The sequence below is a fragment of the Leopardus geoffroyi genome, chromosome B1, assembly GCF_018350155.1.
Source record: "Leopardus geoffroyi isolate Oge1 chromosome B1, O.geoffroyi_Oge1_pat1.0, whole genome shotgun sequence".
Lineage (NCBI taxonomy): Eukaryota > Metazoa > Chordata > Mammalia > Carnivora > Felidae > Leopardus > Leopardus geoffroyi.
The window spans coordinates 32,488,152-32,513,674 of record NC_059327.1 but is presented as its reverse complement, the minus strand read 5'-3'; the positions used below and the strand labels follow the sequence as shown (position 1 = coordinate 32,513,674).

Genomic DNA, 25,523 nt, shown 5'->3' with positions numbered 1-25,523 from the left:
TAGGGAAAAAAAATTGATTGCTACTTTTTCCATGTTATTATTTTTAATGGACATACTATGCATTTATTGGACACTTACATTTCTTTTGTAATTGGTGTGTGTTCTTTGCTCGTTTTTCTCTCAAGTAAAAACCTTCATTTTTCATCATGATTGGTAACATTTTATGGCATACATTTTTCTGTCTTTGTCATATATGTTGTAAATTAAAAAAAAATTTTTTTTAACGTTTATTTATTTTTGAGACAGAGAGAGACAAAGCATGAACGGGGGGGGGGGGGGTCAGAGAGAGGGAGACACAGAATCCGAAACAGGCTCCAGGCTCTGAGCTGTCAGCCCAGAGCCCGACGCGGGGCTTGAACTCACAGACCGCGAGATAGTGACCTGGGCCGAAGTCGGCCGCTCAACCGACTGAGCCACCCAGGCGCCCCTGTAAATATTTTAAAGACTCTTTATTAAAGAGTATTTTTAGGTTCACAGCAAAATTGAAAGGAAGGTACAAAGATTTCCCATATACCCCTTGCCCACACACATGTGTATACTCCCCTGCTATCAACATCCCCCACCAGAGTGGTACATTTGTTACAATTGATGAACCTACATTGACACATCATAATTGCCCAAAGTCCACAATTTACAGTAGGGCTCACTCTTGGTGTTGTATATTCTGTGGGTTTGGACAAATGTATAATGATGTGTATCTGTCATTATGGTATCCTACAAAATAGTTTCATTTTTAGAATCTCCAAAAATAAGTCATCTAAAAATACTCTGTGCTCTACCTATTAATCTCTTCACAACTCCTACCACTCCCTACCCCCTGGCAACCACTGCTCTTTTTACTGTCCTCATAGTTTTGCCTTTTCCAGAACGTCACATAGTTGGAATCACGCAGTATGTAGCTTTTTCAGATTGGCTTCTTTCACTTAGTAACATGCGTTTGAGGTCCCTCCATGGCTTTCCATGGCTTGATAGCTCATTCCTGTTTAGCATTGAATAATAGTCTATTGTCTGAATGTTCCATTTTATTCATCCATTCACCTACTGAAGGACATCTTGGTAGCTTCCAAGTTTTGGCAATTATGAGTAGTTTCTGGACGTGTTTTGTGTGGATACAAGTTTTCAATTCATTTGAGTAAATACCAAGGGGTGCAATTGCTAGATCATATGAGAAGAATATTTTCAACTGTTAAACAAACTGCCAAACTCTCTTCCAAGCTGACTGTACCATCTTACATTCCCATCAGCAGTGAAAGAAAGTTCCTGTTGTCCCACACTCTTACCAACATTTGGTGTTGTCAGTGTTGGATTCTGGTTATTCTAAGAGGTCTGTGGTGGTATCTCATTGTTGACTTAGTTTGCAGTCCCCTAATGACATATGATGTTGAATATCTTCTCATATGCTTCTCATATGCTAAAATTTGTCGACTGTATACGTATATCTTTTTCTGGTGAGGTATTCGTAAAAATCTTTGACCCCCTTTTTAATTGGGTTGTTTGTTTTTCTTATTGTTGACTTTTAAGTTCTTTGTATATTTTAGATAATAGTCCTTTATCAAATATATCTTTTGCCAATAATTTCTCCCAGTTTGTGGCTTATCTTCTCACTCTGTTGAGAGTGTCTTTTGTAGAGCAAAAGTTTTAATTTTAATGAAGTCCAGCTTTTCAGTTATTTATTTCACAGATTGTGCTTTTAGTGTTGTATATAAAATGTTACAACCAAACCCACGGCAATCTAGATTTCTTCCTACGTTATCCTTTAGGTGTTTTATAGTTTTGCATTTTACATGTAGGTCTAAAATCCATTTTGAATTAATTTTGTGAGGAGTATGAGGTCTCTGTCTAAATTCACTTTTTTTGTTTTTTTGCATGTGGTTGTTCAGTTGTTCCAGCACCATTTGTGAAAAAACTATGCTTTCCCCATGTGTTGCCTTTGTACCTTTGTCAGAGATAAAGATATATTTTGACAAAGATGCATGTGTATGTCTGTGGGCTTTGTTCTGTCTGTCTATTTCTTTATTATTTTGCTAATACCACACTGTCTTGATGACTGTAGCTTTATGGTAAGTCTTGAGGTTGGGTAGTATTAGCCTTCCAATTGTGTTCTTTTCCTTCAGTATGGTGTTGGCTGTTCTGAGTCTTTTGCCTCTCCATACGACCTCTAGAATCAATTTGTCAATATATACGAAATACCTTGCTGAGATTTTGATTGGGATTGTATTGACTGTAGATGAATCAAGTTGAACTGACAACTTGATAATATTGAGTCTTTCTATCCATGAACATGGACTATCTCTCCATTTATTTATTTCTCCTATTTAATTTGTCAGAGCTTTATGGTTTTCCTCATATAAATCTTGTACGTAATTTGTTAGATTTATACCTAATATTTCATTTTGGGGGAAGCTAATGTGTATGGTATTGTTTTAAATGTCAAATTCCAAATGTTGGTTGTAGGCATATAGGAAAGTGATTGAATTTTGTATATTAATCTTGTGTCCTACAACCTTGCTCTAATTGCTTGCTTTTTTTTTTTAAGTTTCTTTGAGATTTTCTGTGTAGATGGTCACATCTGCAAACATCATCCGTAAACAATGATAATTTTATTTCTTCCCAACTTATACACCATTTATGTCCTTTTCTTACTGCATTATCTAGGAATTCCAGTACGATGTTGAAAAGGTGTGGTGAGAGGGGACATCCTTGACTTGTTCTTGATCTTAATGTGGAAGCTTCTAGTTTCCTACCATTGAGCATCATGCTAACTTAGGTTATTTGTAGATACTTCTTATCAAGTTGAAGAAATTCCCCTGTATTCCTAGATTACTGAGAGTTTTTGTCATGAATGGTAAGTTGGTTCTGGTACCACTTCCAATGTGAGTGTGTGTGTGTGTGTGTGTGTGTGTGTGTGTGTGTGTGTGTGTGTATGAGGGGGGGTTTCCCCCCATATCCCAACAAGCAATGTTTTGGATATCAATACGATTCAACTCAGTTCTGACACTATATGTCTGGAGATAGTATCAAATTCTATAGGTTAAGGGGTCGGTCCTATAAGGTTTTCCCCCCAAACCTTCAGACGCCAGTTTCACGCCCAGGTTGTTACCTGTATTTCTTGAGGTCCTACTACAAATCAAAGAATCTAATGATCCCTCCAATTCAGAATGCCGATTGTAAGTCCAGGTTGTTACCTGTCCTTCTGACTGACTGGTTGTAAATCAGAGGTTCCCACAACCCCTTCTTTGGGTTTAATTTGCTAGAGTGGCTCATGGAACTCTGGGGACTTATTACATTACCAATTTATTATACAAGGATATAACTCAGGAACAGCCAGATGGAAGAGATACATGAAGCAAGGTATGTAGGAAGGGTGTGTTCATGTGTTTACCAACCTGGAAGCTCTCCAAACTCTGTACTGAGGGATTTTATGGAGGATTCATCAAGTAGCCCTGATCTATCATTAACTCCATTTTTAGCCCTTCTCCCTTCTCAAGAGAATGGGGAGTGGGACTGAAAATTCCAGGCTTCTAATCATGACTTGGTCTTTCCAGTGACCAGCCCTCATCCAGGAGCCCACCCAGAGTTACCTCATTAGAACAGAAAGCACTTCTATCACCCAGGAAATTATAAGGGTTTCAGGAGCACTGTGCCAGAAATCAAGGTCAAAGACCAGTAATAGAACAAAAGATGCTCCTAATACTCTTATCACCTAGGAAATTCCAAAGTTTTAGGGACTCTGTGTTACAAACAGGACGAAGACTAAATATATATTTCTTACTTATAAATCACAGTTTCACGAATGGTTACTGGATTTTATCAAAGCTTTTTCTGCATTATTGATATGATCATACCAGTGTGTTATAATTTTTTCCATTCGTGATTCATTTTTCATGTCATTTTATGGCCTTTTGTTCTATAGGAGTTTAAATTTTTTTCTGACCAGATCTGCAATCCTTTTTGCTATTTGACCTGGCTATCAGCTAAGAAAGGCTTTCTTTTTGTCCAGAGTTATATATTGCTCTATATTTTTCTTTTAGTATTTTTATGATTTTCATTTTATTAAATCCCTAATCCATCTCAAATTTGTTTTCATATATGGTGTGAGGGCACCTCAAACTTATTTTTTCTCTACCCAGTAAGACAAATATTTTGGCAACATCTATTAAATTATTTCTACTCTATCTTACTCAGATTGCCCATTTTATAATTTACCACTTTACTATACTTGGGCCTATTTCTGGATTTTTAAAATTCTGTTCAGCTGATCTATTCTAAATAATCACCTTGGTTTCATTATTGTAGCTTTTAAAAAAATCTGTTGAGGGCAGGTCTCCTTTTGTTAATTCTTCATTTTCAAAATACTTTTAATTTTTTTCATACGTTTATTCTTCCAGGTAAACTTCATTATGATTTATGTATCAAACTCTTTAAGACTCCATTGCGGTCTTAATTGGAATTTAATTTAGTAAACCTTTTATTTAGAGCATTGAGATCTCTACTGAGAACTAATATTTTATCTTACAGGAACTTGATTTGTTTCTATTTCTTGGTCTTCTTTGTCTACTTGAATCTTTTGAGCAAAAGGTTGATTGACCCAAGAATTCCTTCCTTCCTTCCTTCCTTCCTTCCTTCCTTCCTTCCTTCCTTCCTTCCTTCCTTTCTTTTTAATTTTATTTTTGAGAGAGAGAGAGAGAGATAGTGCGAGCAGGGAAGGGGCAGAGGGAAAGGGAGACACAGAATCTGAAACAGGCTCCAGGCTCTGAGCTGTCAGCACAGAACCCAACGTGGGGCTCAAACTCACTGACAGTGAGATCATGACCTGTGCCAAAGTCGGATGCTTAACCGACTGAGCCACCCAGATGCCCCCATTTCACCCAAAAATTCTAAACTCAGTTGAACTTGAAGACAACAGCGATTCACAGATGCAAGAGCCAAGAAAGAGTGCCACATGTATGCTCAAATTAAATGAATTACTACTATTGGGGGTTTGTCTTAGTCCATTTGGGCAGCTGTAACAAAGTACCACACACTGGGTAGGTAATAAACAGCAGAACTTTTTTTTTTTTTTTTTTAAAGTAGGTTTCATGCCCAACACAGAGCCTAACACAGGGCTTGAACTCACGACCTTGACACCAAGACCTGAGCTGAGATCAAGAATTGGATGCTCAACTGACTGAGCCACCCGTGCATCCCACTCAGCAGCAGAAATTTCCTACTCACAGTTCTGGAGGCTGGAAGTCTGAGATTAGAGTACCAGCATGGCAGATGTGGGCCCACACTCTGCTCCCAGACTGCTTGTTGTGTCCTCATATCCTGGAATTGGCTAGGGAACTCTGCAGGATCTCATTTACAGGATACCGATCCTCTTCGTGGGGGCTTCACCCTCATGACCTAATCACTTCCAAAGGCTCTGCCTGCCCATACCTTCACCTTTGGGGTTAGGATCTTAACATATGAATCTGGAGGTGGGGGGGGGGGGTGGCACAGATACAAGTATTCGAACAGTAGTAGAGATTTACTCTACTCAACCTAAAGGTTAATCTGAGTAATGCAAAAATGAGGAAGTAATACTGTGAAAAGGTTAGTCGTAAATCAGAAATCAATTAGACATAAGACTACTTACAACTCATTATTTTATTTTATTTTATTTTATTTTTTTAATAAAATAATTTTATTTTTTTTTTCAATATATGAAATTTATTGTCAAATTGGTTTCCATACAACACCCAGTGCTCATCCCGACAGGTGCCCTCCTCGATGCCCGTCACCCACCCTCCCCTCCCTCCCCCCCCCCGCCCCCCCGCCCCCCCCGCCCCCCATCAACCCTCAGTTTGTTCTCAGTTTTTAAGAGTCTCTTATGCTTTGGCTCCCTCCCTGTCTAACTTTTTTTTTTTTTTTTTTTTTTACAACTCATTAGTTTAATTATAGATACAAAATAGCATGGAAGAGGAATTTTTGTAAAAGCAAGTAAATTCTATGAAAACAAGCGATTAACTAGAATATTATGCAATGAAACTGCCAGATCAGAAGAAATACTGGGAAGTGGTGTGAGGAGGGATGTGAGGATCTTAAAGTGTTTTTTTGTTCCAGATCTTAAAGTGTTTTTTGTTCCATCGGTTGATTAATGTCTAATTGAAGATACTGATAATTAACATCCGTTCCAGATGTTTTCCTTTTTTTTTTTTTTTTTTTTAAAGCGGCAGGGCAGTCATGAGTAGAATAAACTTTTTTGTGCATTCTTGTTAAAATTTTTTAACTTTCGGGGCGCCTGGGTGGCGCAGTCGGTTAAGCGTCTGACTTCAGCCAGGTCACGATCTCACGGTCCATGAGTTCGAGCCCCGCGTCAGGCTCTGGGCTGATGGCTCGGAGCCTGGAGTCTGTTTCCGATTCTGTGTCTCCCTCTCTCTGCCCCTCCCCCGTTCATGCTCTGTCTCTCTCTGTCCCAAAAATAAATAAACGTTGAAAAAAAAATTTAAAAAAAAAAATTTTTTTTTTAACTTTCTTTTTTGGAGAGCCAGAGAGTGAGCGAGGGAGGAGGGAAGGGAGGCACAGAATCCGAAGCAGGCTGCAGGCTCCGAGCTGTCAGCCCAGAGCCCGACGCGGGGCTCGAACCCACGAACCGTGAGATCGTGACCTGGGCCGAAGTCGGACGCTTCGCCGACTGAGACATCCAGGCGCCCCATCTTGTTAAAATTTTTAAAAAACGAGGTATAATTTACTAACAGTACACGTCCCCTTCTGTGGCACAGAGATATGTGAATTTTGAGATCATTCATTTGTGCCATTACCACAATCAAAATGTGGAATACTTCCGTCACCTACCAGTTTCTTCCCATGCCCCTTTCTGGTCCCTCCCGTCCCTTTAGCCACTACTGGCCTGTCTCACTCCTCCATAGTTTTATCTTTTCTAGAATGGTACATGAATGGAATCAGACAGTATGTATGTCTCCTGTTCAGTCTGGCTTCTTTCACTTAACGTCATGCACTGGAAATTGATTCATATTGTGTCAGTGGTTCCTTTTTATTGCGGAGTAGAATTCCAGTACGTGAATGTACCACACCTTGTGTACTCATTCTCTTCTTGAAGGACATTTGGGTTGTTTCCAGTTTTTGACCAATACGAATAAACTCTAGACAGAGAATTACCTTATATTACCAGAAAGGGAAAAGGAAACAAAAGTCCACAGATCAAGAGATGAAAAAAACAAAACAAAAACAAGAACTTACAGAAAATAGAAAGCATAGGATGACAAAGATGAGATTCAAACGTTTGTAACAAAAATAATATTATTAAACTTTCCAGGGGCGCCTGGGTGGCTCCATCGGTTAAGCATCCGACTTTAGCTCAGGTCATGATCTCACAGTTTGTGAGTTTGAGCCCCGTGTCAGGCTCTGTGCTGACAGCTCAGAGCCTGGACCCTGCTTTGGATTCTGTGTCTCCCTCTCTCTCGCTGCCCCTCCCCACCTCTCACTCTGTCTCTCTCAAAAATAAGTAAACATTAAAAAATATTTTTGGGGGGCGCCTGGGTGGCTCAGTCGGTTAAGCGTCCGACTTCAGCTCAGGTCACGATCTCACGGTCCGTGAGTTCGAGCCCCGCGTCGGGCCCTGGGCTGACAGCTCAGAGCCTGGAGCCTGCTTCTGATTCTGTGTCTCCCTCTCTCTCTGCCCCTCCCCCGTTCATGCTCTGTCTCTCTTTGTCTCGAAAATAAATAAACGTTAAGAAAAAAATAATAAAAAATATTTTTTTAACTTTCTATTAAGTGACAGAATTGAGAGGGGAAACGTGGCTCTAAACTTAGATAACCGACTTTATGCTTTCTGAAATTTCTTGAAAGGTCGAAGGAACTATCAAGGTAGAGAAAAGCTGGAATCAACCCTATTTGTGAAGGGAGCTCTGCCATCCCTATCCCTATACTTGGCACATTTTCATGTGTCACATATTCACACACACCTCACTCCACACTTACATCCCCAACCCATCCCCCTGCCCCCAGAGGAACTTTTTAACAAGATCACAGCCTAGTGTGGGTAAGGAGAAAAAACAAAGACTGATCTGCAATGGCGTACAGACAGGGCTTGACTAAAGGGCTCTATCAGGAACACTCCTAGTTCTCTTTTGAGGAGATTCTATGGGGGGAAGGAAGTGTTGTAATTTAGGTAAGTAGAGACAGATCTACATTGGGCCTCTATTGTCACTGTCGAGCAGTCCCCTTCAAGAAGGCAGGCGTCAAGAAGCCCATGGACACATGGGACCGTGACTGATGTGAGCCTCCTCTTTGCACAGAGCCCCAGGAGGCACCTGGGCAGGTAAGTCACACAGCAGATTGGTTGATTAAATTCTAAGCAGTGGAAAAGGCACAACATTGTAATCCCTCAAGTGGTAAAACCATCAGAGGCTGGGATTACGCTAGCTAGTTTGTAGTTGAGTTGGGCTTTTGTAAGTTCGCTTTCTGGCTAGGATTTAATCAAATGAGGAAAAGTAGAGAGGGCTGTTCAAGCAAAGGGGTCACCAAAGAAGGTTCAGGAAGGAATGAGCTTTGAAAATTCTTAAATCATATGCATCAGTAGCAAATAGAGAACTGTCAGAAGATTTTTGCGCGTATTGTCAGAAAAATGTTAGAGTGGCACCATTATGCCGAATGGTGTTATGATGCCGGAAATAGCTACTTCTTCCCATGGTACGTGTTGTAGGGATGTTACTTAATCTCCACAACAGCCCTGCGATGTAGTTATCATTTGTCTTGTTTTATACATGAGGAGACACTGGGAGCAGGGCGATCAGCAGAGATCCAAGAGTCGTAACCCGAGTTCTAGATGACTAGCAAAGACAAACACAGCAAGAACGGGAATGGGGAGAACAGCAGGTCTAAGATGACTCTGCCGGGGTCAAGCCCGCATGACTCAATGACGTGTCGCCAGTCACCTAACGGAAATAGACCCATTTTCATTTTTCCTCCTTATGTATACTGTGCTCTGATACCATAAACAATTCCCTCAGAGGCAGGGTGGTGGGGTGGGGATGTGAGTGGGGAGTGAAGTGTCCGTGATTATGTCATATATGCAGCTCATAAAATGCGTTATTACCCTTTGGGTGGTACATAATTTTGTCCTCTCTTTGGGGTTCACAGCACAGAAGCAGAAGTTGGAAGTGTAACACTATGCTGTGGAACCAATGAAATTATTATAGGTCACCGCTTCCTGACTAATTCATTGTATTGAAATAAAATATAACATGCTAATGTGGAAGACCAGGAAATATATTTTCCCACTTGCTTTAGAGTGATTTCTATTTTTAAATGCCAGAAAACAAAGAAGCCTAGACTTCGGGTTGGAAAATGTTACTTTGCTATTAACATTTAGATTGGGTCATAGGTTAGGTGGTCGTATTTTATGAACCAACATTTTTTTTATGAACACTCATGCCTAAAATATTTTAATGCTTTGGGGATAACTTGAGAGGCATGTTGAGTCAGCAAAACTTACCTAAACTCTGCTTTTGATGATGATGATGATTTTTTTTCAGTTGTCTTCATGCCTGCTTGCAGCCCTGTGCAGAGCTTGAACTCAACGTCCATGAGATCAAAACCTGAGCTGAGATCGAGAGTCAGACGCTTAACTGTCCGAGCCACCCAGGCACCCCTGCTTTTGATTATTTTCAAATCTATGTGAAAAGAAAGCGGAACTCAGATGAATTTTCATTTTATTTTATTTTTCTAATGTTTATTTTTAAGAGAGAGAGAGAGAGAGAGAGAGAGAGAGAGACAGAGTGTGTGCAGAGGAGGGGCAGAGAGAGAGGGAGACCCAGAATCTGAAGCAGGCTCCAAGCTGTCAGCACAGAGCCTGATGCGAGGCTCGGACTGACAGACCACGCGAGGTCATGACCTGAGCCGAAGTTGGACACTCAACCGACTGAGCCACCCAGGCACTCCTCGGGTGAATTTTTAAAAATGTAAAATGATTATAGTGAAATACAATCCAAAATTTACATTTTTCTTTTGTCCTGAAATTACATCAGAGAAATAATATATTCTCCTTTCTTTAGATTACAGGAAGAAATGAGATAGAATGTTCCATATCTTTGTATTGAAGTGACTTGAACCAATTGTATCTTGGAAAGAAAATTTCATTTGGTCGCTTTTGTGTGTGTGTGTGTGTGTGTGTGTGTGTGTGTATGTGCGTGTATGTGCGTGTGTGTGTGAAAAAGGTAAATCAGAAAGTTTTAGATCCTCATCTTTATAGACCTCATGCTTGCTTACTTATATTATAAAGACCATTTATGTATCGCTTGAAAAAAATTATTTCCACTTACACATCTCAGACTTCCTCTAACTAGCTGTATGATCTTAAGCCACTTCATTCTGGTTCTTAGTTTTCTTGTAAGTGCAAAGAGCAGTTGGATTTTAGAATTTATATTAAAGTCTTCTGGTTTTACAGGTTTCTAAAACTGTCTTTTTTTTTTTAAGTTTATTTATTTTTGTGAGAGAGAGAGACAGAGCACAAGTGGGGAAGGGGCAGAGAGAGAGAGAGAGGGGGAGACAGCATCCCAAGCAGGCTCCAGGCTCTGAGCTATCGGTGCAGAGCCCCTCACAGGGTTCGAACTCACAAACCGCGAGATCATGACCTGAGCCAAAGTTGGACGCCGAACCAACTGAGCCACCCAGGCGCCCTGGTTTCTAAAACGGCCTGGGTGGCGCAGTCGGTTAAGCGTCCGACTTCAGCCAGGTCACGATCTCGCGGTCCGTGAGTTCGAGCCCCGCGTCAGGCTCTGGGCTGATGGCTCAGAGCCTGGAGCCTGTTTCCGATTCTGTGTCTCCCTCTCTCTCTGCTCCTCCCCCGTTCATGCTCTGTCTCTCTCTGTCCCAAAAATAAATAAAAACGTTGAAAAAAAAAATTAAAAAAAAAAAATAAATAAAACGGCCTTAAAAAAAAAAAAAAAGGATTTGTGGGACTCTGTGGCACTCCTCAATGCTGTCTTGTGGCACCAAAAGGCATCTGTGTTGACACTGATTGAAAATGAAGAGCTTGATTTGAATCTCATCTCCACCGCTTACTAACTTAGTGGCAATAAAGTTAGTTAACATTTCCCCAGGGTTTGCTACATACCAGGGACAGATTCAAGCGCTTTATGATCCCTTACGCCTCAAAAGAATCGTATAAGTGAAATTTACAGGTATAGAACTGTTGGCCCCAAGAGGTTAAGTTGCTTCCAAGAATCAATACATACAGAACTGGGGTTTGGACAAGTCCAGGGCTGGTATGATTCATAATAACATACGCCGCAGATCTCTTCATCTCTCAGAGATTACTTTTCTTTATCTGCCAAATGAGGCCAGTGTTAGCTCTTCTTTGCTGGTTTTTATGAGGCTCTCGTCTAGTAACGTAGAGGGTCCTGAAGTCTTGACTTGAACGGGCAGCCTCAGTGCTACCTGGAAACCTGTTAAAATGGAAATTCTCGAGCCTCTTTCCTAACTGCTGAATTGGAAACTAGATGCGGGGCCCAGCAATCTGGGTTTTACCAAGCGCTCCAGGTGATTTTGATGCGTGCTAACATTTGTAGACCACAGGAATAATACATATGAAGGAATATGGTAACATGTAATTATTTATGTAAAAGAGGTGTTTATTTTGTCATTATAAATACCCCCCATGTGTATATACATGTAGATCTGTCTATCTAACTGGTTTTCATTGTTTGAATTGAGTATTACATACATAAAAGAATATTCGCGGGGCGCCTGGGTGGCGCAGTCGGTTAAGCGTCCGACTTCAGCCAGGTCACGATCTCACGGCGGTCCGTGAGTTCGAGCCCTGCGTCGGGCTCTGGGCTGATGGCTCAGAGCCTGGAGCCTGTTTCCGATTCTGTGTCTCCCTCTCTCTCTGCCCCTCCCCCGTTCATGCTCTGTCTCTCTCTGTCCCAAAAATAAATAAAGGTTGAAAAAAAAAATTAAAAAAAAAAAGAATATTCGCGACACTTGAGACGCGTATAAAGAGAAACAGTAATAAACCCTCCTGTGTATCCCAATCCAATGAATTGCAAAATGATTCTCTGGATATTAGCCACATGTCCATGCTTCCCCCTAATAGTCTTAACACTCCAGCCCTAGCTTGGATATAAAAATATTCTGAAATTGGTGTGTTTTATTTCCAGGGTTTTTTTTCCTATGGTTATACCATATATGCGTGCATATCTTAAAAACCGAATTCATTTAGCTTCGCAGGATTTTGGATTTTCTCTAAAAGCATCATCTTGTGTATATTTCTCCGGTGATTTTTTTTTTAATTTGCTCAACATTTTGTTAGCGGTATGTGTGTAAATTTGCATGCATTCGTTTTTCCTAGTGTATTCTGTGTTCGAATATATCACAATTTATTTCTCCATTTTCCTTTCAATGGACACTGAGCTGATTCCAGGTTTTGCTGCTACCAGCACTGCTACTGTGAACATTCTTGTATCTATTTTTCAGTACACTTGGGAGTCTGTCTGGGGCACTGGTTTCCAAGCTGTTTCACTGGGAATCTGTAGGAAGAGATGCTCTTTACCTCACAACCCACTTTTAGCTTGCTTGTTGTAGTATAGAAAAATACAATAAATAGGGGCGCCTGGGTGGCTCAGTCGGTTGAGCCTCCGACTTCGGCTCAGCTCACGATCTCGCGGCTCGTGAGTTCGAGCCCCGTGTCGGGCTCTGTGCTGACAGCTCAGAGCCCGGAGCCGGCTTCAGATTCTCTCTCTCTGCCCTTAATCCACTCGCATTCTGTCTCTGTCTCTCTCAACAATAAATAAACATTAAAAAAAAATTTTTTTTAAAGAAAAATACAATAAATTTTTTTATATTGGTACAGATTGGGTTGTTCTGGTAACTCTTTTGTAAGTGCCTTTAAGATTTTCTGTGTAGATGATCATGTTATTTTCTAACAAACACAGCTTTGTGTATCCTTTCCAATTTGTAAGCTTTTTATTTCTTTTTCTTGCCTTATTTAAACACTAGATTAAACGCTTATTTAAATACTAGAATCACCATTAAAATGTGGAATGGAAGTGATGAGAGCAGACGTCCTTGCCTCGTCCCAGAAGCACACTGAATATTTGACAATTTGATATGATGTTAGCAGTAGATGTATCATGGTGCTGGCAGTTTCTATCGTGCCTGGATATCAGATTTTATCAAATGCCTTTTCTGCATCGGTAGAGATGATCTTTTTCTTTTTCTTTTTTTTCATCTTAATGTGGTAGATTACATGGCCGAGTGAATGTTCCAGGGACTGTTAAGAGGTAGGTTGTTTAGTTTCAAATATTCTGGGATTTTTTTTTTTTTAATGTCTGTTATTGACCGTAAGTTTAATTCCATTGTAGTCAAAGAATATGCTTTGCATGGTTCGAATCCTTTAGTTAACTGGAACACGCTCCGTTGCCTGATCTATGCCGTTTCTAGGTCTTCTGCTGTTGATTCGTGTATCTCCTGACTTTTCATCCTTTCATGCCTCGTTATCTTGAACTGATATTGGGACATTGTAAATTTTATCTCTTTGGGAGTGTGAGCCTTGTTCTGGGATGCAGCTATGAGGAAGATTTTTATTCTTTTCACATTTGCATTTGGTCTCAGTTAGGCGGGACCCACACAGCCTTTACCTTAGGGCCAGTTTGGTTGCACTGCCTCCCCTACTCTTAGGCTCTATCCTTCTGGTACTCAGAGTAGACGCCACGTATCACAAAGTTCTCCAGTCCGGTTGTGGAAAACGTGAACTGTTCCTAGCCCTGTGTGAGGAATGGGAATTGCTTCTTCCGTTCTTTTCTCGTTGCTTCTTTTCCTTGGCCTCTGGTATTTGCTTCGCATACATGGGTCGACCAGTCATTATCTATAGACTCGAGGGAAACTCCCCTCTGATTCTCTGTCCTGCATATCTTAGCCACCTTGACCCTGAATTCTCAACTCTGTTTCCTCATCTTAGGGTGACTACTCGGGTCTGTTTGTGTTTCTTCTCCCTGTACGTTCGCCTGGAGACTCTTTTCAAGCAGTAACCAGAGGCAGCTGTAGACTTAGGTCATCTGTTTCTCTTCTGTCGGGCATCCCTCTGCACTACATGCTGTTGGGTGCCTGAAACCACGAGTCATATTTTGCCTATTTTTTTAGATCTTTCAGACGAGAGAGTTCACTTGATCCCTGATGTGTTCTCTGACCCACTATGGCCACAAGTGAAAATGAAATTCATCTATGTGTGTGTGTGTATTTACATATATATGTACTTATATACAGATACATTTATTATATGCACATATATACATATATATTTATTATTTTTAGGAAAAATTTCCAAATTTATACTGATACTTTTATTTTTATTTATTTATTTTTTGCGTGTGTGAGAGAGCTTATGAGCAGAGGAGGGGCAGAGAGAGAGGGAGAGAGAGAATCTCAAGCCCCGACGTGGCGCTCAAACCCATGAATCAGGAGATCATGACCTGAGCTGAAATCCAGAATCAGACATCTAACCTACTGAGCCACCCACGTGCCCCCGTACTGATATTTCTAATTCAAATAGATTAGCCTAGATTTATTTATCCTTTTTTTAAAATTTGTACTTGTCTTTTATGCTGAAATATCACGGTTCCAAAGACATGACTAAAAATTACTCATTTTTATGTTTCCTTTCATTTCTTACAGTAACCCTAAGAGGCAGGTAAAATACCAGTTCACAAATGTCACTTTATTGATGAGGACATTGAAGCCTGAAAAGATTAAATGACTTGTATGAGTCCAGGGTGGTAGTTTTTTGGCCAGACTGTGGGAAGGACCTTCAGTGGCCTGACCGTAATTTGGTTTTATCTTCATCTATCACTTTTCAACTAACACACACACACACACACACCCCACGGCTTCCATTTCCTCCTTTATGAAACAAGGGAGATTTGACCAAATGGTTTCCCAGATTTCTTTGGTCTCTGACCTTCTCCCTAGCTGTTTACTCTTTTCATCCCTGCCTTCCCTCCTGGCCGTGTATACACACACTCTGTCTTCTCACTGTGCTCGCAGTATGACGTGACTGTGGTGTATGTAATCGGGCCCTCCTGGATGTGGGCCCTGGAAGGGCGACCAGCCAAGCTTGCCCTGGGACAGGCCCTGCCGAGATGTATGCCCAGGTCCCAACCTTCTATGGTTGTTTTCTTATTTTCAGCTTGATGCTTTCAAATTAATGGCTTTTGCAGCCTGGTTAGGGATCATTCCTTTTCTCCGTGAGCTGTGTTTTGTCTCAAATTCAGGTCTCTATGGAGAAAAGAGTCATTGACATTTTTGCCTGTCATTTCAAGATGCTTGTTCTAGATTCCACAATAATCTGTGGCTTTTATCTTCAGATTCTCTATTCCTGAGTTATGATTTCTGTCCATAAGTTAGAGGCAGTAAACTTGACACAATCTTAGATCTGACCGTTTTTATCTCAGATCTATTTAATTTGTATTTAATAAGAAGAGATACCAGGAAGAACCTGACTAATACCTTATTTGGTTGGGGGAAAGTGTTCTGGGCTCATTAGTCAGATTTTTCTTACTTCATCATTAAAACCCTTCCTTACTTGCCCTCGCATTTTCTTCTCTTTTACTTTTTCTTAACAAGAAAGAGATCAGCGGAAAAGAAGAGAAGCTGCTAGACCCGTAGGCATGAGTGATAATAGAATGCGTTGTAATGTTGTGTCCAGATTGAGGGTACTACAGTGAGTAAGTGATCGAGGCATCTGGGGTATTGACACCCTGGTTCCTCAGTTAAATCACTGTAGAAATGCTGTCCCAGCAAGAGAATGGTTAAAATATTCAAATAGTCCCTGGCTCTCCTGCTGCTTCTTAGGGGAACTCTGTTCTTAGCTTCCTGTAGGAAAACGGCTTTGCCGTCCTTAGGGACACCTGCACTTCATTGTCCAGCAACCTTAACCTTGGAAGGCCGATCGGGGCCAGTTGGTTTTGTTTCTCTGTAGGTCTTCCTGATTCCCAGTTTTCATTGAGTGACTTCCACTGGCTTATTGGTGAGGGTGATAGTGTCCATCCATCTTTGAGGATGTGGTTGCCATCATGCTCAAAGTGGGAAGCTGGACAGGGCAAAAAAGGGAAGGGGTAAAAGGGAAGGTGGCCGCCATGTTTTCAGTGCCCGCCAGGTATTAGTCACGGTCCTGGGGATTCTGCATACCTCCTCCTCTCTGGGCTTCACAAAATCGTATAAAGAACGTACTGTTGCCTTCACTTTTTCGATGGGGAAGCTATGGGGAAAAGCTCAGCATGTTTGTAGATCACAGATTTCCCCCCCATACTTCTGAACAATCTTGTTTCAGCTTTGCTCCTTTAAACATCCTGTGTACATTTAATTTCATATTAGTTTAAATGAGACGGCACGTAGTAACCACTTGGTAACAGCGAGCCAATCAGTCAATTAGTTGAACTTAGATCTGTGAAACCTCTCTCCAGTTTCAGTGTAATTATCAACTCCACCTACAAGTAGATATAATTCTTAAAATAGAGATTTCTAGGGGCGCCTGGGTGGCGCAGTCGGTTAAGCGTCCGACTTCAGCCAGGTCACGATCTCGCGGTCCGTGAGTTCGAGCCCCGCGACGGGCTCTGGGCTGATGGCTCAGAGCCTGGAGCCTGTTTCCGATTCTGTGTCTCCCTCTCTCTCTGCTCCTCCCCCGTTCATGCTCTGTCTCTCTCTGTCCCAAAAATAAATAAACGTTGAAAAAAAAATTAAAAAAAAAAAAATAGAGATTTCTAAAGAATTACCAGTGAATTGGTCAGTACATCCTCTCCTCCTCAGTAGTCTACAGAGTGAATTAAGAAGCCCGTAAGAACCTGCTCCTGTGGAGGGAGGAGGTTCTACTGTTCTACTGCTTCTACTGTTAGGGAGAAGCATAAGCTGCTGTCTTCATTCGATGGCACCTGGTGTGGAGAGTTCTGAGTAGAGCAGGATGAGCGTCTCATCCTGAAAAGATTAGTTGGGAACCTAAATGGAATGCTCAGTGTAAAACCATAGATTTTTTTTACTTGGGGTCAGACCTGCTGTTGAATCTGATCCTCTGGTCCTTACAGGAGACTGGAATTAAAGAGCAAAAGAAAAAAGTCCACCTGGCCATTCGGGACATCCCCGCGTTAACTCCAGGGCAAAGATCAAACGTGAGATGTGCCTTTTTTAAGTTTTTGTAGTTCTGATGGCTGAGAGTAGGTAGGTCAAGATAATAATGAAGAAGATGAAGTTTGGTCATCTGTTTCAATTTTCTGAACAGTAGCTCAGATTGGGACCTTATCCTGGGCTTGCTGGATCTTCCTTTTGTAGATTCTACCAAACGACTAAATAGAAAATGTCATGCTGTGTTATTCTTCAAGGGCTTGTAATTTGAAGATTCGTGAACGAACCTGATTCATTAGACAGATTAACCACTAGTAACACATAGACTTTTCATTGTCAAAACCCATCCTCATTTTGGGGCCTGTTCGTGTTATTTTGTTGTTCTCTTGTCGCAGAGTCTGAAGACCTCAAAGTTCTTTTTTTCCTCCCTCCTACAAGCCTGGTTTAAAAGGAAAGGCCGAATCAAAGATTTGATAAAATGCAAGCTGTTTGACATCTGTAGACATACCGTCTTACCTACGTGGCTGTGCAAAATCATACTTTGATGATCTAAACAGTAAGCTGCTTAGGGGGAAATCCCCACAATTCGCAATTCGTCTCTCCCAACCTTGCGCATAGCAGCCAGCCAGGCAATTTATATTCAGCAACTCCCTGTTCTTGTTTAATTTCCTCAGACAAAACAAGAGATTGCGGTGGGCCCGCCAGTTCAAAACAGCACAACTTGTTTCCCCTGCTTCTTTTCATCACCTCATGAATCAGGGGATTTTGGAGCCACAGGGACCCTTAGAGTCATCTGATCTGATGCCTAGTTTACAGACAGGGAACCGAGGCTCCCACTGAGGAACTCATTCAAGGTCATGCATGTCTAAGTGGCATAGTTGAGTCTTCAATTGTGTTTTGTTTAACCCTCAGAGTTTCCTTCATTTCCCCCTTTATCTGTCTTTCTCCATAAGAATTACTCACATTCCAGGGGAGAAGGCACAATCTGCTGAGCTCTAGCTGTTTGCCTGTTTTTAAAAACAGCACCAGCCTAGCAGACGACACGATTACCAGTCATCGATTCGTATAATCAAGCTTGTTTTTGGACGTTGGGTTCCCATGGTGCGAGAGAAATCTAAGGCAGGCATCACGTTGAGAATCTGTGAGCCTCTACTCTTGGTTTCCAGGCACCATTCTGGAGCAGCCTTGTAAAATGTGACGAAGGCATCATCACAGGGCTGCGTCCCTTATCAGCTTTGCTGCTTGTAAAGCTGGGTTACTTGGGGCAAGGTGTCCGCCTCTTCTCAATCTGTTTCCTCATTAAGTCATTGCGGTACATGGCGTGCACTTCTTGTAGTTACCGTATTGCGTGTGGAAGTAAAATCGTACACAATACAATGGAAATGAGGTGTAATAAGGAGCAGGAGAGGGAGGGCGTGGTTCAAAAGTGCACCTTTGTTTTGTTTTGTTTTTTTTATTATATGAAATTTATTGTCAAATTGGTTTCCATACAACACCCAGTGCTCATCCCAAAAGGTGCCCTCCTCAATACCCATCACCCACCCTCTCCTCCCTCCCACCCCCTATCAACCCTCAGTTTGTTCTCAGTTTTTAAGTCTCTTATGCTTTGGCTCTCTCCCACTCTAACCTCTTTTTTTTTTTTTTTTTTCTTTTTTCCTCCCCCTCCCCCATGGGTTCCTGTTAACTTTCTCAGGGTCCACATAAGAGTGAAACCATATGGTATCTGTCTTTCTCTGTACGGCTTATTTCACTTAGCATCACACTCTCCAGTTCCATCCACGTTGCTACAAAAGGCCATATTTCATTTTTTCTCATTGCCACATAGTATTCCATTGTGTATATAAACCACAATTTCTTTATCCATTCATCAGTTGATGGACATTTAGGCTCTTTCCATAATTTGGCTATTGTTGAGAGTGCTGCTATGAACATTGGGGTACCAGTGCCCCTATGCATCAGTACTCCTATATCCCTTGGACAAATTCCTAGCAGTGCTATTGCTGGGTCATAGGGTAGGTCTATTTTTAATTTTCTGAGGAACCTCCACACTGCTTTCCAGAGCGGCTGCACCAATTTGCATTCCCACCAACAGTGCAAGAGGGTTCCCGTTTCTCCACATCCTCTCCAGCATCTGTAGTCTCCTGATTTGTTCATTTTGGCCACTCTGACTGGCGTGAGGTGATACCTGAGTGTGGTTTTGATTTGTATTTCCCTGATAAGGAGTGACGCTGAACATCTTTTCATGTGCCTGTTGGCCATCCGGATGTCTTCTTTAGAGAAGTGTCTATTCATGTTTTCTGCCCATTTCTTCACTGGGTTATTTGTTTTTCGGGTGTGGAGTTTGGTGAGCTCTTTATAGATTTTGGATACTAGCCCTTTGTCCGATATGTCATTTGCAAATATCTTTTCCCATTCCGTTGGTTGCCTTTTAGTTTTGTTGGTTGTTTCCTTTGCTGTGCAGAAGCTTTTTATCTTCATAAGGTCCCAGTAATTCACTTTTGCTCTTAATTCCCTTGCCTTTGGGGATGTGTCGAGTAAGAGATTGCTACGGCTGAGGTCAGAGAGGTCTTTTCCTGCTTTCTCCTCTAAGGTTTTGATGGTTTCCTGTCTCACATTCAGGTCCTTTATCCATTTTGAGTTTATTTTTGTGAATGGTGTGAGAAAGTGGTCTAGTTTCAACCTTCTGCATGTTGCTGTCCAGTTCTCCCAGCACCATTTGTTAAAGAGGCTGTCTTTTTTCCATTGGATGTTCTTTCCTGCTTTGTCAAAGATGAGTTGGCCATACGTTTGTGGGTCTAGTTCTGGGGTTTCTATTCTATTCCATTGGTCTAAGTGTCTGTTTTTGTGCCAATACCATGCTGTCTTGATGATGACAGCTTTGTAGTAGAGGCTAAAGTCTGGGATTGTGATGCCTCCTGCTTTGGTCTTCTTCTTCAAAATTCCTTTGGCTATTCGGGGCCTTTTGTGGTTCCATACGAATTTTAGGATTGCTTGTTCTAGTTTCGAGAAGAATGCTGGTGCAATTTTGATTGGGATTGCATTGAATGTGTAGATAGCTTTGGGTAGTATTGACATTTTGACAATATTTATTTTTCCAATCCATGAGCAGGGAATGTCTTTCCATTTCTTTAAATCTTCTTCAATTACCTTCATAAGCTTTCTATAGTTTTCAGCATACAGATCCTTTACATCTTTGGTTAGATTTATTCCTAGGTATTTTATGCTTCTTGGTGCAATTGTGAATGGGATCGGTTTAAAAGTGCACCTTTGGAATGAATACAGGACAGCCCTGAGTGGTCCGGAAGCTCGTTGGCATTTCTGCCAGAAGATGTGAAACAGATGAACGTCCTCTAACTGACGACTTTACTGCAGCGAAAGGCATTTTGGGAGGGATGAGCTTCCCATGGGAATCTTTCGCAAGCTTGGGTTGGGCAGGCGGATTCTCTCTTGTGTAATAAGCAAAAAGCAGCAGGCGCGGTGATTTTGATATCCCTCTCTTGAGCGGTGCAGAACCACAGCTGTCGTTTCTCAGGAAGACAGAAGCATCTTAAAGTTTGGGGAAGAAGCGGCGAGTAACCGAATCGATTGGTAGCTTCTGTAAAAGTCACTCGTGTGCCTTGAGCACCATCTTTGCGTCTAATCCAGGGTCTGGAAATGTGAAAGAGACGAAAATAAGATGCAACGGGGTCCTCGTTTGTGAGGAGTTTTCCTTTCGCTTGGTGGCGGATGATAACCAAAGTTATCTGCGATTAATTACCCAAACTGCGTCAGAAGGAAAAGATGTCAGATGTCAGGAGAAAGAGATTCCTGTAGGCTTCCAGGGACCCCGCCGTCACTTGTTGAATAGCATTGTGAATGGGAGTTTCAGATTGTTATGTGTGTGTATCCAAAAAATGAGCTGTTGTTCCAAAGAGGGTTAAACCGTGAGTGAACACAGACTTTAGGGAGACCGTAGGAGTCTTGACTGGAGCAGAGGGTAGCATTTGGCAGATGATGGAGACTAACGTGGATGAGTAAGGCCAGGATAATTTTGGAAAATTTAGGAATCTAGGAGTTAAGGAAACATATTGGTCTATATGTTGTGTGTGTGTGTGTGTGTGTGTGTGTGTGTGTGTGTGTGTGTGTTTATAACAATCCTTGGTAGCTCTTTGCTGGATGCTGCCTTTGAGAGTTTCTGCCTACTTTCTGATAACTAAGAACGAGGAAGAGATAGAGCTTGGTCATCACCCAACACGTTGTGACACGTCACTCTCATTACTTCCTGTTTCCATCTGAGAGGGGGGCCGCTGGAAGGAACTAGTCCCCAGTGAATGGGGACTAGGGGGAGTCAAGGCTATGAGATCCACGTTTTCTATAGTAAACCAGACATTTACTTAGTGGGCAACACAGTTGAGTCCCCTGGCTCTCACACGAAGGAAGTGAACTTCAGTGGGTCGAAGAATCCAACATCACTGCTATGTTTACATCCTGTGCAGTTTCTCCTAACCCACTTCATTAGCCAAGCCGTGTTCGGAATTCATTGTCTAGTCCAAAAGCTCAATAGGAAATTCATTTCAACATAACTTGTCCAGGCTTCTGTGCCAAGACTACAGAAGAACACTCTTTGGGTGAATCCCTTCAAACAGAGAGGCCGCTTGGAAAAGATGTGGCTAGAGGTGTGGACTCCATCGCTGACGGCCTGTGATGTAGGGAGAAGCCTGTGGGCCAGCTGCAGACACAGGATGTGTTGCAGGTTCAAGAAAGAGCAGGAAGGGGCGCCTGGGTGGCTCAGTCGGTTGTGTCCAACTTCGGCTCAGGTCACGATCTCACGGTGCGTGAGTTCAAGCCCCGCGTCAGGCTCTGTGCCGATGGCTCAGAGCCTGGAGCCTGTTTCCGATTCTGTGTCTCCCTCTCTCTGTGACCCTCCCCCGTTCATGCTCTGTCTCTCTCTGTCTCAAAAATAAATAAACGTTAAAAATTTTTTTTTTTTTTTTAAAAAGAAAGAGCAGGAAGTACCCACAGTTGGCAATGACCTTTGTGGGATCTGGCAGATGAGTTAGCGACCATCCTCACGTGCTCGTTAGAGCTGCAGGGATGGGGAACATCTTGGTTCCTTGGATCGTCAGGCAAATGGCAAGAACAGAATCTCTAAAGGTGATTCTTTTTTTCCTAGAACCATGCAGACGGCTTACCAAGAGAGCGAGGGCAAGAAACAAACCTGCTGAAACAAACAAACAGACAAAAGCAGCTTTATTGGACTCTGATTTATATACTGTAAAATCCGTCCCTTTCAAGCTGGATGACTTTTAGTAAATTTACAGAGTTGTGTACCCACCACCAAAATCTAGTTTGGGGATGTTTCCACCTGCCTGAAAAGCTCCCTTGGTGCCTGTTTGTGCTCAGTTGCTATTCCGTCCTCTCCCCTGCCCAGGCAACAAGTGATAACTGCTTGCTGCACGATTTCCAGTAGATTTGCCTATTCTAGGCATCGCAAATAAATAGAGGTCTAAAATATGGGATTTTTTGGTATGGGACTTTCATATAGCAGGGTTTTCAAATATTTTTAACTTTATTTATTTTTGAGAGCATGCGCACACACGTAGGGGAGCGGGTAGAGAGAAGGAGAGACAGAATCCCAAGTGGGTGTTGCACCATCAGCACAGAGCCTGGTGTGGGGCTCGAACTCATGAGCTGTGAGATCATGCCCTCAGCCAAAATTAACAGTCAGACGCTTAACCGACTGTGCCACCCTGGCACCCCTAGTGTGATTTAAAAAAAAAAAAAAAAGTTTTTTTTTAATGTTTATTTCTGAGAGAGAGTGTGAGCAGGGGAGGGGCAGAGAGAGAGGGAGACACAGAAATGGAAGCAGGCTCCAGGATCTGAGCTACCAGCACAGACCCTGACGCAGGGCTCGAACTCGTGAGCCGTGAGATCATGACCTGAGCCGAAGTCAGCCAGTTAACCGACGGAGCCACCCAGGCACCCCCTCCCTTGGCATAAATTTTTTGAAGTTCACCTGTGTTGTAGCCTGTGTCCTTATTTCATCCCTTTTTACTGCCGAGTAGTGTTCCATCGTATAGATCCATCCTCTTTTACGTATCTATTTGTTCATCAGTGGATGGGTAATTTCCACTTTTGGGCTGTTGTAAATAATGCTGCTACTTTGGGTTCCTGTGACCCGTTGTGACAAATTACTAGGAACTCAGTGGCTTAAAACAACAGAAATTTATGTTCACAGCTCTGAAGACCAGAAGTATAAGGTGAAGGTGTTGATAGCCAGTGCTCCTTCTAGAGGCTCTCGAGGAGATTCCATTTCTTGCCACCTCCTCTGGTGGTTGTGTCTGTCCCTGACCACCCTGTCTGGTGGTTGTGTCTGGTGGAGGTCACAGTGGTTCATTCTTTGCCACCGCCTTCACATTTCCTTCTCTCCCGTGCATCTCCCAAAACTCCCTCTGGCCCTCTCTTACCAGGACACATGTGATTGCCTTTAGGACCCACACTGATGATCCAGAAAACGCTCTTCCTCTCAAGATCCTTAACTTACCCCAATTCTTTTTTTTTTTGATGTTTATTTTATTTTGAGAGAGAGAGAGAGAGAGAGCTCGAACAAGCAGGGGAGAAGCAGAGAGAGAGAGGGAGAATCCAAAGCAGGCTCCAGGCTCTAGGCTCCGAGCTGTCCACACAGAGCCGGACGCGGGACTCAAACCCATGAACTGCCAGATCACAACCTAAGCCAAAGTCAGACGCTTACCCACCTGAGCCACCCAGGCGCGCCTAAATGTTTTGCTGTGTAAGGTAGCGTTCACAGTTTCCAGAAATCTGATGTGACTATCTTTTGGGAGGCTATTTTTCTGCCATAGCAGCTGGGAATAGTCACAGAAAGTTGCCGCGTAGATGTGTTTTTATTTCTCTTCAGAGTGAGCAGGGAATGTAATTGCTGGGAATGTACTGGAAATTTATGTGTGGCTTAAGAAACTGTCAAACTGTTTTCCGAAGAGGCTGTGTCGTCTTCCATTCCTGCCGGCCATGAGTGAGGGTTCCAGTTTCTCCACATTCTTGCCAGGTGTCTACCTTTTTAAAACTCTAGCCGGGGCGTCTGGGTAGCTCCGTCGGTTCAGTGTCCTGCTCTTGATGTCAGCTCAGCTCATGGTCTCACAGTCTGTGAGTTCGAGCCCCGTGTCAGACTCTGTGCTGACAGCTCGGAGCATGCTGGGGATTCTGTCTCTCCCTCTCTCTGCCCCTCCCCGGCTCGCGTTCTCTCTGTCTCTCTCTCTCTCAAATAAATAAACCTAACAAACAAACAAAAACCCATAGCCATTCTAGTGGGTGTGAAATGGTATCTTGTGGTGAATTTGCATTTCCTTGATGACTAATGACGATGAGCACCCTTTCGTGTGTCTCTTAGCCAGCATATATGATTCTTGGTAAAATGTCTCTTCGGAGCCCTTACCCATCTTAAGACGGGGTTGTCGTCTTTCTGAATCGTAAGACTTAGCCTATTTTCCATAATCTGGCCCAGTCACTGCCAGTCCTGAGGATGTGGTGATTGAGGTCACCTTGATGCGGAGGTGCTGGGCAATCCATTTCCCCAGGACGCCCAGACCTGGGAAAAGATGGCCGTCTCCACATTGCACTGTGCGTTAGTCTCCTCCTACAGGGTAGATGGGACTCAAAGTGGCCTTTTGAAAAAAATTTTTTTTTTTTCTTCAATGTTTATTTATTTTTGGGACAGAGAGAGACAGAGCATGAACGGGGGAGGGGCAGAGAGAGAGGGAGACACAGAATCGGAAACAGGCTCCAGGCTCTGAGCCATCAGCCCAGAGCCCGACGCGGGGCTCGAACTCCCGGACCGCAAGATCGTGACCTGGCTGAAGTCGGACGCTTAACCGACTGCGCCACCCAGGCGCCCCTCAAAGTGGCTTTTTGACTCCCAATTACTGTGCCAGCGAAGCCGGGAGATGGCTCATTCTGTGTCTTAGAGATCTTGAGCTCAGTGGTGATGTAGGCTGGCTGTTGTCTGATGGACAAGGGACCCACCTACAGAAACCCACACTGCATTCTCATTGTAGCCTGGTGTTTTCTTTCATAACTCTTCCCCCAATTGAAATGAAGTAGTTGTTTCTGTAATATAATACATTTAATATCTTCCTCCCTCTACTGGGCTATTAAAAACCCCTGGGGCAGGGACCCCACCTGTGGGTTTTGTCTCTGTCCCCGGCCTCGAACACAACGTGTCGTAGACAGCCGACCAATTTTTGCCAGATGGAAGAACGAGTGTAAATTACCAGTAACGGGGGTTTAGGAGGATGTCCTCTGCTTTACAGTGGGTGAGTCACACAAAATCGTTAAATAGAGGGCTGTTCGTTCCATAAGTAATTCATTAACCACTGACTGTGCTGTGTAGTGACTTGTATTTTAACCGCCACTGATGCCATTTCCCCCGTGTCTTT

The 25,523-nt window shown here is 42.6% G+C and overlaps 1 protein-coding gene across 1 annotated transcript in view; it reads left to right on the top strand.

Moving 5' to 3' along the window:
• Positions 1-25,523, top strand: part of DOCK5 (dedicator of cytokinesis 5) — a 227,698-nt gene that overhangs the window by 38,473 nt on the left and 163,702 nt on the right. The window lies entirely within an intron of this gene.